The following is a 12,850-nucleotide window of genomic DNA, read 5'->3' on the forward strand; positions in this document are numbered from 1 at the left end:
AAGGAAGGAAAGGAAATTGGATGGTATTCTCTTTCCTTGTTTGGAAGTTAAAAAAATAGTAAGAGGAAAATTGGAGGGTCAATAAGAAATTTTTACAATTTTACCCTTTTACTAAAATTAATATAATTATTATATTTCACAAATAAAATAAAATTTAAATTGCTAAACAAAATTATTTATGTATTGTTCAGACTACTAAAAAATATCATATTTTCAACAAAAATCCTACGTTGAAAACGGCAAAAATTCTGTCAAAAAAATATTTTTCCGTCGGAATACTTTTCATCGAAGACGATGGAATTTTTATCCGATGAAAAATTTTCCAAAAATAAAATTTCAGTCAAAATTTTCCACGGAATTTAGTTTTAGTCAAAAATTTTGACAAAAATGATTTGTTAAATATTTTTGACAAAAAAAATTCCATCCAAAGTTTTGATGGAAAAAAGAATTCCTTCAGAAATTTTGACGAAAAATTTTCCGTACAAAATCTTCAATGAAAATGTGTCTCAATGAAAATTTCAACAGAAATATTTTTTCAAAAATTTTGAGGGAAATGTTTCTATGAAATTTTAGACAGAATTTAGATTCTGCAAAGAATTTTGACGGAATATTTTTTTTTTCAAAATATCTTACAGAAATGTTTTTCGTCGAATTTTTTTATGGAAATAATTTCCGTTGAAATTTTTTGACGAAAATGTGTTCCATTGAAAATTTCGATAGAAATGTTTTTTATCGAAAATAATTTTTTTCTAAAATTTTCGATAGAAATGTGTTTCGTCAAAAATCTTATCGAAATTTTTTTCGTCAAAAAGTATGACGAAAATATTTTCATCAAAAACTTTTGACGGAATTTGGATTCTGTTAAGAATTTTGACGAATTTTTTTCGTCAAAATTTTTTACAGAAAAATTTTCCGTCAAAACATTTTATGAAAAATTTTCATTGGAAATGTGTTTCGTTAAAAAATTTGACAGAATATTTTTTCTGTCAAGATTTTTTACAGAAATGTGTTTTGTTGAAAATTTTGCTGGAAATATTTTTTTATCGAAAAACTTGACGGAAATATTTTTCGTCGAAAATTTTCGATGCAAATGTGTTTCGTTAAAAATTTTGAAAGCAATTTTTTTTGTCAAAAAGTTTAACGAAAATATTTCCGTCAATTTTTGATGGAAATGTGTTTCATTGAAAATTTTGATGGAAATATTTTTCGTGAAAAATTTCGATGAATGTGTTTTTGTGAAAAATGTTGACGGAAATGTTTTGACGAAATTTAGATTCCGTTAAAAATTCTGACAAAAACAAATTTTCATCAAAAATTTTTACAAAAATGTTTTTAGTCACAAATTTTGATGGAAATGGTTATCGTAAAATATTTTGACGTAATTGTTTTTTGTCGAAACTTTTCGATGGAAATGTGTTTCTTCAAAATTTCGGACGAAAATATTTTCGTGGAAAGATTTGACGGAATTTAGATTCTATCTATAATTTTGGTTGAATGTTTTTTCCATTAAAATTTTATGGCAAAATTTGTTCCGTCTCTAATTTCGTCTTTAGTTTTGAGGGAAGTTTTTTGATGTATATGATTTTCATCAAAAATTGCATCACTATTTTTGACGAAATATTTTTGTCGATAAATTATGTCAGTATTTGAGATTTTTCTTATAATGTCACAATTAAAAATGATTCACATTATGTAGTTTCTACATTTTAATGCTAAGGGTAGATAAGTAATTCTAAATATTTTGCCCCTCAAACCCCCCAAATTGGGGGAACTTAAATTTTAAGAAGAAGGAGGGTTTTGGAAGGTTTAGTAAAAACCCTCAATTTCTTCCCCTCATTTTTTTTAACTCACAAACAAGGGAAGGGCTTCCTAAAACCCTCCATTCCCTTCCCCTCCCCTCCAAAAATCATCTCCCAAACACAGCCTAAACGAACATAGCGGTAGCGATTCTAAAGGTGTGCATGATAATCATTATGTTCTCTAACACTATTTCTGAAAAAGAAATAATTATTTTCTATTTCTGTGCCTTAGAAACAGTTTTTGAGAAAAAAAATATTTGATAACGTGTTCTATTTTATTTTGAGAATGAGAATTGCGTTTAATAACACAACAAATAATATAATAAAAAATAATTCCTATTAAACATAAAAAATTTCGGATCATCACTTTCCTTTTCATATGGTGTGGTGGTGGTGGCGGCGACGGTGACGGCAGTGGTGGTGATGGTAATGATGGTGGTGGCGGCGGCAGTGGCGTGGTGATGGTAGTGGTGGCGTGGTGATGGTAGTGGTGGTATGGTGCTGGTGATGGTGGTGATGGCAATGGTTGCAGCGATGGTGGTGGTGGTGGCAATGACATGGTAGTAGTGGTGGTGGTGATGATGATGGTGGCATGGTGGCGGCGGCGGCGACGATTGTAATGGCAGTGGCTGTGACGATGGTGGTGGTAGTGGCGGCGATGGTAGTGGTGGTGGTGGCGTGGTAATGGTGATGACATGGTGGTGGTGGTGCCGGCAGTGGCTACGGCAATGGTAGTGGTGGTTGGTGACGACGGTGATGTGGCGGTGGTGGTAGTGGTAGTTGTGGCGATAGTAGTGGTGGTTGCGGTGACATGGTGATGGTAGTGGTGATCGATGAAGGTGGTGGTGGTGACGACGGCACGGGTGGTACAATGATGGCGGCGACGATGGTGGCGGTGGTCGTGTCAGGATGATGGTGATGGTGGTTGTAAAAACCCGCACCGTTAAATTAAAAATTTAACTAATTAATTATGAGTTTAGATGATAATTCCATAATTGACCTTGAATAATTAGTAGAGGGCTTAAATAATTAATATAGGGCCTTAATAATGTTGAAAGTCACTTTTCTAACAAAAAGTGTGGATATCTGTAACACCGCGTATATATCCGGTAATGTTATCATATCATCGGATTAAGCTACGCTTAATTAAAAATGGGGAATATCTTTTTCTTTTCATTTATGACGTCATTATCAATACCAACTTGCTTAATTAATCATTTAAATAAAACTATGTATGTATGTAAATTGCAAAACACAGCTAACTGAATACCTCATTAATTAAAATAACAGATATAAGTCTCTAGTCACGAAACTACAACACGTAGACCGGACAACCTACTAAGTTATACAACTCAACTCAAAGTACTAACATAAAGTGGCATGAACAAACCTCATGCTCACCCAAATAAGGCAACAAAGCCCAACAAGTCTCAACAATAGCAACAATATAATATAAAGGCGGAAAACATAAACAGCATCCAAATCCAGTCATGCCAGCATATAAACAGTAATATCATCAACTAAGCTCCGGCCTCCTGCCGCCAGAGGCATCAGCCCCGATATTACCTAAACCTGAAATAAGCATTCCCCAAACGTGGGGTGAGATCTCTAAACAAGAAATCTCAGTAAGACAAGGGGTCCTCAAGGATCTTCCACCCCAAGCTCACTTACATGTGCAATATAAGTTCAAAAGCAGCAATTCAATATCAGTTCCAAAATCAGTGCAATGCAACATATATTCATGTCATGTGTGTTATAACAATTCTACTGATCAGAGAAGTGCATGAATACGTCTATTACCCACACAGTATCAGCCCATGTTATATCCGCCCACAGGAATACCCCATGGCTTCCTGTTCAGACGGAACACCACATACATATCATATAACATTTGCACTTAACAGTTCAATAGCATTTCAGCAAAACAATACATGAAAACACATCATGCGTATAACTATCCCCCCATGGAGTATGGTGGAATAGACAATGGCTAAACCGAGGACACGAAAGCTTACCTTGCAAGCTAGCTATCCAAGCCAAGAGTCCACAATACCTCAGAGTCCACAAACAGCAAGATCACAATCTGTTTGGACCAACAATATTATCAATATTTATGCACAACAAGCATATGATTTAAAAACAACGCCTTTCTTTTACGTTTTACGTCTTTAGACTTCTCACAAAGTCATAAGCCCTTAATCACTTGATTCTGACTTAGTTTAATTATTACAGAAGTCCACATAAGTCAATCATGGGTCCACCAACCCAAAATGACATTCTGTATGAACAGTGTTGTCACTGTTCCGAAATTCTCAGAATATTCAGATATTTGTCGGGCCATATCCGGATATCAATATCCGGATATCTCTCTGCCAATATCTGAATATCAATATCCGGATATTCAGATCCCCATATCCGGATATCATATCCGGATATTTCACGACAGAATGCAGTTCTGCATTTCGTGAGATATCCTTCCAAAGGTTGGGTTTTTAACCCATTCCAACGTCCAAGCATGCATGTTTAACCTCTTTTAAGTTCATATAACAGTTGGTTACTTGTTTAACTCATTAAACATGCCAAGACACCTATTTTAACCATTAAAACTCATGATTCAAGGTTGGTAAATCTTACCCAAGGTTCAAAACAGAACAAGGCTCTTGGAGCTCACTATGCAGCTCCCAAAGTGTTGACTACCAAGTGCACGAAAATGAGCTTCAAGATGGCTCCTTTCTTCACAAAGGTTGCTCCTTGGAGCACTAACAAGACAAGACAAAAGCTCTCTCACCTAAGCTTATGAACTCAGCCCCTAAGCTCAACAAAACAGAGACCTAAACTCAGCAAAGAAGCCACCCACAACCTCACAAGACCAACTCACATAAGGAAATGGTGTTTTGGTAGAGAAACCAAGAGTAAAAATGGCATCTTTGGCTCAAGACAGTGAGGAAAGGTGAAGGTGGTAAGGGCTGACTACAAACTTCAGAATTTCCCACGCACAAGGCACTTAGAATGACCTAGGATCATGTGCAATGATGCTTATATAGCCGGTTTAAACTTAAACACACAGTATTAGCATTAATAGCTACGCTTAGCATTTTAATCCCAAACTTTGGAATCTGATCCTACTCATTTTTCTAAGATTTATCATATTTTTATTTTATTTTTCGCAGCACCTTTTCGGTACGCGCTTTTCCATAGCCAGTATCAGTTTCTGGCACCAGTTCTTATTATTTTAACTTGAAACTTGTTTTACTGGTCCTATTTAATATTCTAGGAATTATCATGCACTTATTATAATTTTTCGTGATACTTTTTTGGTACGTATTTATACCGAGTAGAAGAACCGGTATCTGCACTTTTCGTCCGAAAAACGACTTTTTGCATTATTAACCACTTTCTATATTTATTTAAGCCTCATAATAATTATTAGGGTCAATTATGGAATTATTTCCTAATTTCACACAATTAATTAATTAACTTCCTTAATTAACGGTGCGGGTTCTTACAATATCGGTTCTGCTTCACGGTATAAGTGTGTCCCAATGAAGTATCCCGAAAAATTATAATAAGTGTATGGAAATTTCTAGAATAATATTTAGGACTGGTATACCAAGTTTGGAGTCAAAATAATGAGAACTGGCGTCAGGACTGATACCGGCTACGTAAAAACGCGTACCGACAAAGTGTTGCAAAAATTATAATAAAAATATGAAAAATCCTAGAAAAATGACTAGGTTAAGAATCTGAAGTTTGAAGTTAAAATGATTAAGGGAGCTATTAGTGCTAATACATTGTGATTAAACTCAATACGACTATATAATGGAGGGCACAAGTTTCTAGGTCAGAAACTACACACTCCTACATGCCTCCATTTCTGATATTGAGCTCTCCCACTTGCCACCACCTTCCTCTTCATAGAAAACCTTCAAGAGGCCACCTTTCCTCTTGATTTCTTCACAAGAACTCCATATTTGTGTGTGCCTAAGCCTTAAGTGATTGAAAGATGCTCCATTTCTGTGATGAGTTTCTGAGTTGGTGAAGTTTTGGGGCTGAGTTCTTGAGTTGGGTTGTAGGAGTCATCTTCTTGGCACTTGTTTCTTCAAGAAGCTATATTTGGGTGTAAAGAATCAATCTTGTGGGTGCATTTCGTGGCCTTGTGTAGTCTGACCTTTGGAGCTGCAAAATGAGCTCCAAGAGCAACCTTGCTTCTGTTTTAAGCCTTGGTGGTAAGCACCATCACCCTTGCCATTGATTTTCTATCTTAAAGATCATGTCTTGACATGTTAAATGAGGTGATTAAGTAGCTAACATCATCACTGGTCTAAATGGGTCTAAAATGCATGATTTAACGTTTAAAAGTGTTAAAAATGGAACCTTGAAGGGATATCTTCGCGAAATGTAGAAACTGCATTCTGTCGCGAAATATCCGGATATGGGGCTCGTGATATCCGGATATGCCCCCGACAAATATCCAGATACTCTGGGAATTTCGAAGTTGTACACTGTTCTGTCCAAACAGATGTGTTGATTGGGTTTCTGGACCCATGATAAGTTAATGTGAACCTCTATATTAAGTTAATTAAGTCAGAATCAATTTGATTAAGGGTGTATGTCTTTGGGAGAAGCCTAAAGAGCACTAAACGAAAAAGAAAATGTTGTCATAATGAAATGAACCCTTAGAGTATGGATATTGATAATGTTTTTACTACAAACAGACCGTTAGTGTGCTGTTTGGTGACTTTGGGCTGGTGTGGACTCTTGACTTGGGATTGATTGCTTAAGAGGTAAGCTTTCGTGTCCTCGGTTTTGCCCATTGTTGGTTCCACCATACCTCATGGAGGGATGGTTTATATGCATGATGTGTTTTCATGAATTTATATGATGATTAATGAAATGCTATTGAGCTATTTAATTGAGTGCAAGTGCCATATGATATGTATGTGGTGTACCACACCTAGACGGTAAGCTTGAGTATGTGGAGACATACAAGATGGTGAATCTGTGGGTGAGGTACAAGCGGTGTTCCTTGTAATGTAGGTTATAGACGTATGTAATCCCTAAATTCTTATTCTCTGGCCAGTAGGATGCATACACACATGACATGGATATATGCTACATTGCACAGATTTTGGAAATTATACTATTTTTGAACTTATATTGCACATATAAATGAGCTTGGGGTAGAGAGATCCTTGAAGACCCCTTGTCTTACTGAGATTTCTTTTTAGAGATCTCACCTCGTGTTGGGGCACATTTTCAGGTTCAGGTACCTCGGGGGTTAAGACCTCGGGTGGCAGGAGGTCGGAGTTGAGCTGATTGATGCATGCTTGATGATTTAGTTATTTTATATAATTATGCCTGATTCTCCTGTTATGACTATTGTATGGAGACTTGATGATTCTGCTGTTTATTTGGTGAGCATGGGGGTTGTCCATGCCACATTGACTTCAGACTTGTTGGTTTATGTTTGAGTTGTATAATGTATCAGTATATTATCCGGTCTACTTGTAGTTCCGCGATTAGATACACATTTATATCATGAGGTTATTCAGTTAATTGTTTATTGCAATTTACATACATGCGATATTTTGAAAAGAAAATAAGTAATCAATTTGGTTAATAATAATGACGTCATAATTGAAAAGAAAAAGTTAGCTTCCGCATTAATGTAGTTGCGCCATTACCATATGTATGTTTAATACACCGAGTGCACACGGGGTGTTATAGTGGCGGTGATGGTAGAGGCGGAGAGTGATTGAGAGAGATAAGTGTTTCACATTTTGTGCTCGGAAACAAAAAAGCAAAAAAAATTGATTCTTTTTTTCTGTTCTGCAGCACAAAAATTAAACTGGTTTATCCCGGGAACAAAAAAATAAACCGGTTTTACCAAACGAGTTTTTTATCCATTTATGTTCCTGGGAACAGAAATTAAAAAAATACTGATTCCGGAAAGGTTGTCATGCACACCCTAAACCTAATACATTGCGAAAATTTATTTGAAAATACAACAAATTACGTGTTATAAATTTCGTAATGGGCACATAGAGAAAAGTAAACATGTAAGGATGAAAAAAAAGTGCCTCCTAATCAATGATATAATTTTGCATATAATTACCTAAGAAGGAAGTTTTATCAAGCCAATATGTTCAATCCAAGATATTCGTGATTAAAGTAGAATCAGTAACTTAGTGGAGTCTTTGTAAGAGACAACCCCAAGGGGTGTTAAGTGTCAATTATATTATGACTTTAGGACCAAAAATATGCTAAATAATGTTAAAATGATCAAAGACATGATAAATATTGTAAGATGCAAAAGACTTTTCTAGTTTTCATTTTTGATATGATTCTGAATTAAAATTATATCGGTTTCAGATTTAAATTGTAACATCAGAGCATTGATGGATCAAGGAAGCTGGAGGAAGTCAAGACTCAAATCAAACTAAAGCTCAAGGAGTGATTTAACGATGCATCTCGCTAAATTTCTCATTACAGTGAGTTATTCGGTGAGAAGACATAAAAAATAGCTAATTTTACAAGTCTGCTCGACGGTTTGCTCGACTCGGCGAGAAAAAACCAACGAGTTGGTCAAGTTATCTTGCCAAAATGCTCGACTCAATGAGTATATGAGCGAGCAACGTCGAAAAGAAAGCCCGTGAATCTTTTATAAAAAGAGGAACAAAAGAGGGCTTTTGATCAATTATACACGCTTGGGGAGAAAAGAAAGAGCAATTCGAGAAGAAAAACGCAAAGGAAGGATCGAAACTTCACCGTGGAGATCGCCAATTGAGTTTTTCTTATGAATTTATTTAGTTTTACATCTTTTGTTTTAGTTTTCTGACTATGTCGAGTTAGGTTTCTTTGTAGTTAGGGATATGGATCCAACGTGAATCATTATCTTTGACTTAATTTCTTTTAATAATAATCTTTCTTAAATTGTTTGTGTTTACCTTGAATTTCATATTTAAATTCATGTATGACTTAATCTACCATATAGGAATAAAGAGGGTTAGGGTTCGCAACAGACATATTGGGATCTTGATCTAAACAGGGGTAAAATACCAATTCTTGCAAGTTCTAGACATAGAATCATAGGAATTGCAAACTTTTGTAGTTTATCGCGCTTAAGGCTTAATCTAAAAGGGATTTCTAAGACATTAGGATTCCAGTTGGGTTAAAGGGTTAAAGAACTAAGATATTATAATTTAACTAACTAATCCTTATATAGATAATGAATTGTTTGAAACAATAGAGATGGAGATTTGTTGAATTGAATAAAATCACTTAAGGAGAATCAGAGGTGAAGTAGACCCTAGCTGCACTCTACATTCTTGATTTTAAAACCCATCTTTAGTTGTTCGAATTTTGTTTCTGCAGTCAATAGTTGCTTGTTAATTGTTATTTTGATTGTTCCTTTTTATTGGCTTTTCAATAATTAAAAATAACTTTTCTCAAACCATCTTTGATTTGTTCAAATTAAGGGAAATAGTAAAATTAGTATTTGGAGTCCTTGATCTTCGTGAGAACAATACTTTCTTATCACTTTATTACTTTTCCAACCGGTATACTTTCCGTGAGCGCAACAAAATTTTGGCGTTGTTGTCGAGGATTAGCTTACTCCAACATTTTTAGTAGCTATAGATACTTAAGATTGGGCTTTTATTTTTGTTTGATTGATTTTTGTTTTTAGTTTAGTTATTTTGCTTAATTTCTTGTCTCTGCTTTAAGCGAGGTACGTCAGGCTTATGACGTTAACAAGCGCTTGTTGGGAGGAAATCCAACAATTTCTTGCTTTCTGTTATTTTTGATTTTATTTTTCTCTTTTATTTTATTTTTGGTAATTCAGAGATTTTGAGGTTAATACCCTGATATTTTTTGAGCTAACAATTTTAACTTCTATAACATTCATTGTCGTGTTCTTCTTAATGTGTGTAGAAAATTTTTACTTTTGGGTAATTTCTAGATTTAACTTGATTGCTGAGGACAACAATATATTAAATCCGAGAGTTGTTGGAAGAATGTGAGGCATTGTGTGTTATACTGTGAGGTTGGAAAGGATTTCATGCGTGTACTCTGAGTTATCCGGCTAAAATAGGGAACTATCTTGACTTCTTCATTTTATTTTTATTTTATTTCTTTTAGAGTCAGTTTTGTCGTATCCCCCATCTCCATTATTATTTTGGTGAATAAAAAAAAATCAGCTTGAAAAATTAAAATATTTGATAAGTTGACTGTGCAATATGAATAATTAGCAGGAAAAATTAATTATTATTTTTATCAGGAGTATGATTATGTGACTTACCATTATTCTATGCATGAATGAACATTAGTTAAGTAGGTTGAATAATTCACTGGAATTAGGGGAGTTATTAGGATAAAGAGTAGAAAATTAATCTTGCACCTATACCCTGAGATTTTGAGCCAAACAGTTAATTTATTTGGTGTGCACTTCATTGCATGAAAACACTACTCTAGAACTTATTTTGTTTCTCGCTTAAGATGGTGTGTATTACATACTTGTTGGAATGATGGAGACATTTTCTTTCTATAAGCTAGATAGCCAAATAGTCATCTGTATGCTAATTCCATTGTTTAAGCCCCTTGAGCCTTGGCCTATTTGTTCTTGATGACCTATAATTTTAAATAGTCACTCCACATATACATCATCACCTAATTTAGATTGGATTTTAGATTTAGATAGTAAGAACTAAGCATAATTATCATAATTTTGATTTATTGATGTATTAGAGGTGTTGGTGAAAAGGGCAAAAGTCAAAGACATACGATGTGGTTAAAAAAAAGGAGAAAAATATATATATAAAAGAGAAAAATTAAAAAAAGAAAGAAAGAGAAATTTGAAAAGAAGGAAAATAAAAGTTTATTGCAAAATTATTATATTTCACTAATAAAATATGTGAAAAAGTGTGAGGGATGAAAAGTTAATAAAAAAATTATTATTGTGCACTAATACTTATTCCTCTCTGAATCTAATTTTCAGTTTTATAGCCATTTTTCTTCCACGTTTATTTTCTTCCTTTAATCAAGCCATATTACAGCCTTAATAAAAGACATCTTGATCTACTGTATATAGCATTAAGACTGTGAAGAGTGAGAATATAATCAAGCTTACGGTAGTGTTGATTCAGTGAAGCATGAGTAAAACACATACCCTCAAACACATGAGTATGGGTGAATTTAAAATCCTAATAACGGGGTGTTTTGATTTTATTTTCCTACTTTCTGTCTTAAAAACTCTTGTTACAATTCTATGACTTATGGATTATGAATACTTGCTTGATTTGGTGCCTTATTAATTTTATACAACAAATCAAAATACTCCATTGATTAAAATGTGGATTGATTGAATTGCTGAGAATTCATTAAGAACATGAACTCATCTCATTTCCCTTAGGAGGCGTTTGGTAGAGAAGAAATTTTTTTTACGCAGAAATCATGATTCTCAGGTATATGATGGTAAATGTTTTTTCCCATGAATGTTGCTAAAAAGTTGTTTGGTATTTGCCTGAGAATATTAGGTTAATTTTTTTGCTACTGTGTTGGTTGATTGTAAAATATTGCTGAAAATTGGATCGAAATTACAAAATTACCCTTCATTATGAATATTGAATCTCTTTCAACCTTTATTTGAGCTCAGCCATCTCTCTCTCTCTCTCTGGGTTTCCTTTTTTCTTTGCCTTCATTTCCCCTCTCTCTGTCAATCCGGTATCAGGGCTACCGGAGAGCTATTCCACACCGCCATACCCTTTCTTCTTTCAATCAAAAGAAATGTTGTCGAAAAGAATGAGAATCCACTATTTGTGAATCATTCAACTCATGATTTTCTCCTTCAGAGAACAAAAATGAAAATGCTCTTTGTCTGTCATTTGCAACTACATACATCATCACCTATCCCAATTTAATGTCTTACAGAATATGAGACCCTAAGATAAAAAATGAACCTGAATTCTAAGTTTGAAGATGCAAATATGGACAGGAACTGATTTACGGAGATACCCAACTGAAAACCCACCAGGGGATTAAGAATTCCAGCTCATTGTTCTTCCTATTGCAGGCTTGCCATTGTTGAATCCTCATATTGCTCATAATAGTTAATCTTCCCCCTAAATATTTAAGCAATGAAGAGCAAAACAACCCCAATTTCACAAGGTATTTTCTTCTGACAGAAGTGTAAATCCATTCCCACCGCGTGGGAAAAAAATTACCATTGGTTGGATGATATTCACAATTGGGAATCTACCGTGTTAATCAAAATGATGGGAAATTTTTTTTCCAAGATTATTTCTACTTTTTCTCCTACCAAACATGGGAAAAAAATTTCCCACCCTACTTTTCCAGGCCAAAAAAATCCTCCTACCAAACAACACCTTAGTTTTATTTTAACTTATTGCTGAGCACAATAATATACTAAATTTGGGAGTGGTTGATAGACCTTAAATTAATAATATTTTGATTGCAAAATGGAGCCTTAAAACTCCTAAATTAAGGACTAAAATACGGATTTAATGTCTATAATTTGTTAATATTGAAATAATGAGATGAATTACTATTACGTTATTTTTTATGATTAATTAAGTTAATTTTTATGTGTTTTAGATATTTCGAAAGATATGGAGGCACATATATCATGATTGCTGCAAAACTTAGATAAAACCTTATTTAGAAGATTTAGCACCTGAGCGCCCAAAAAAGAAAAGCCCAATCCTAATTCTTAGACACTGATTTCTTTATAAATATTACCTTCATGACTTTCTGAAGGAGCTTTACACAAAAGGGAGATGGATTTTTATAGTTTTCTTTAGGTTATTGTCTTAATTTTCCTGACTATATCAGGCTAGTTTCTTTTGTAGTTGGTTAGATGGAACCCTTTGTCCTTTGAGTTTATTGGTGTTGAATCCTAATATGGATTTACCTTCTTTTATCGAATGAAATTGTGTACTCTTAATGCTTTCTATGAGTTTGCTCCTTGTAGAATGATCTATGATTTGTGTATGCAATAGATATATTGGTATATGGATTGGTTTCATGATTTCATC

The sequence above is a fragment of the Gastrolobium bilobum genome, unplaced genomic scaffold (genome assembly GCF_033153095.1).
Source record: "Gastrolobium bilobum isolate Gb01-03AN ecotype WA unplaced genomic scaffold, APGP_CSIRO_Gbil_v1 utg713, whole genome shotgun sequence".
NCBI classification, from domain to species: Eukaryota; Viridiplantae; Streptophyta; class Magnoliopsida; order Fabales; family Fabaceae; genus Gastrolobium; species Gastrolobium bilobum.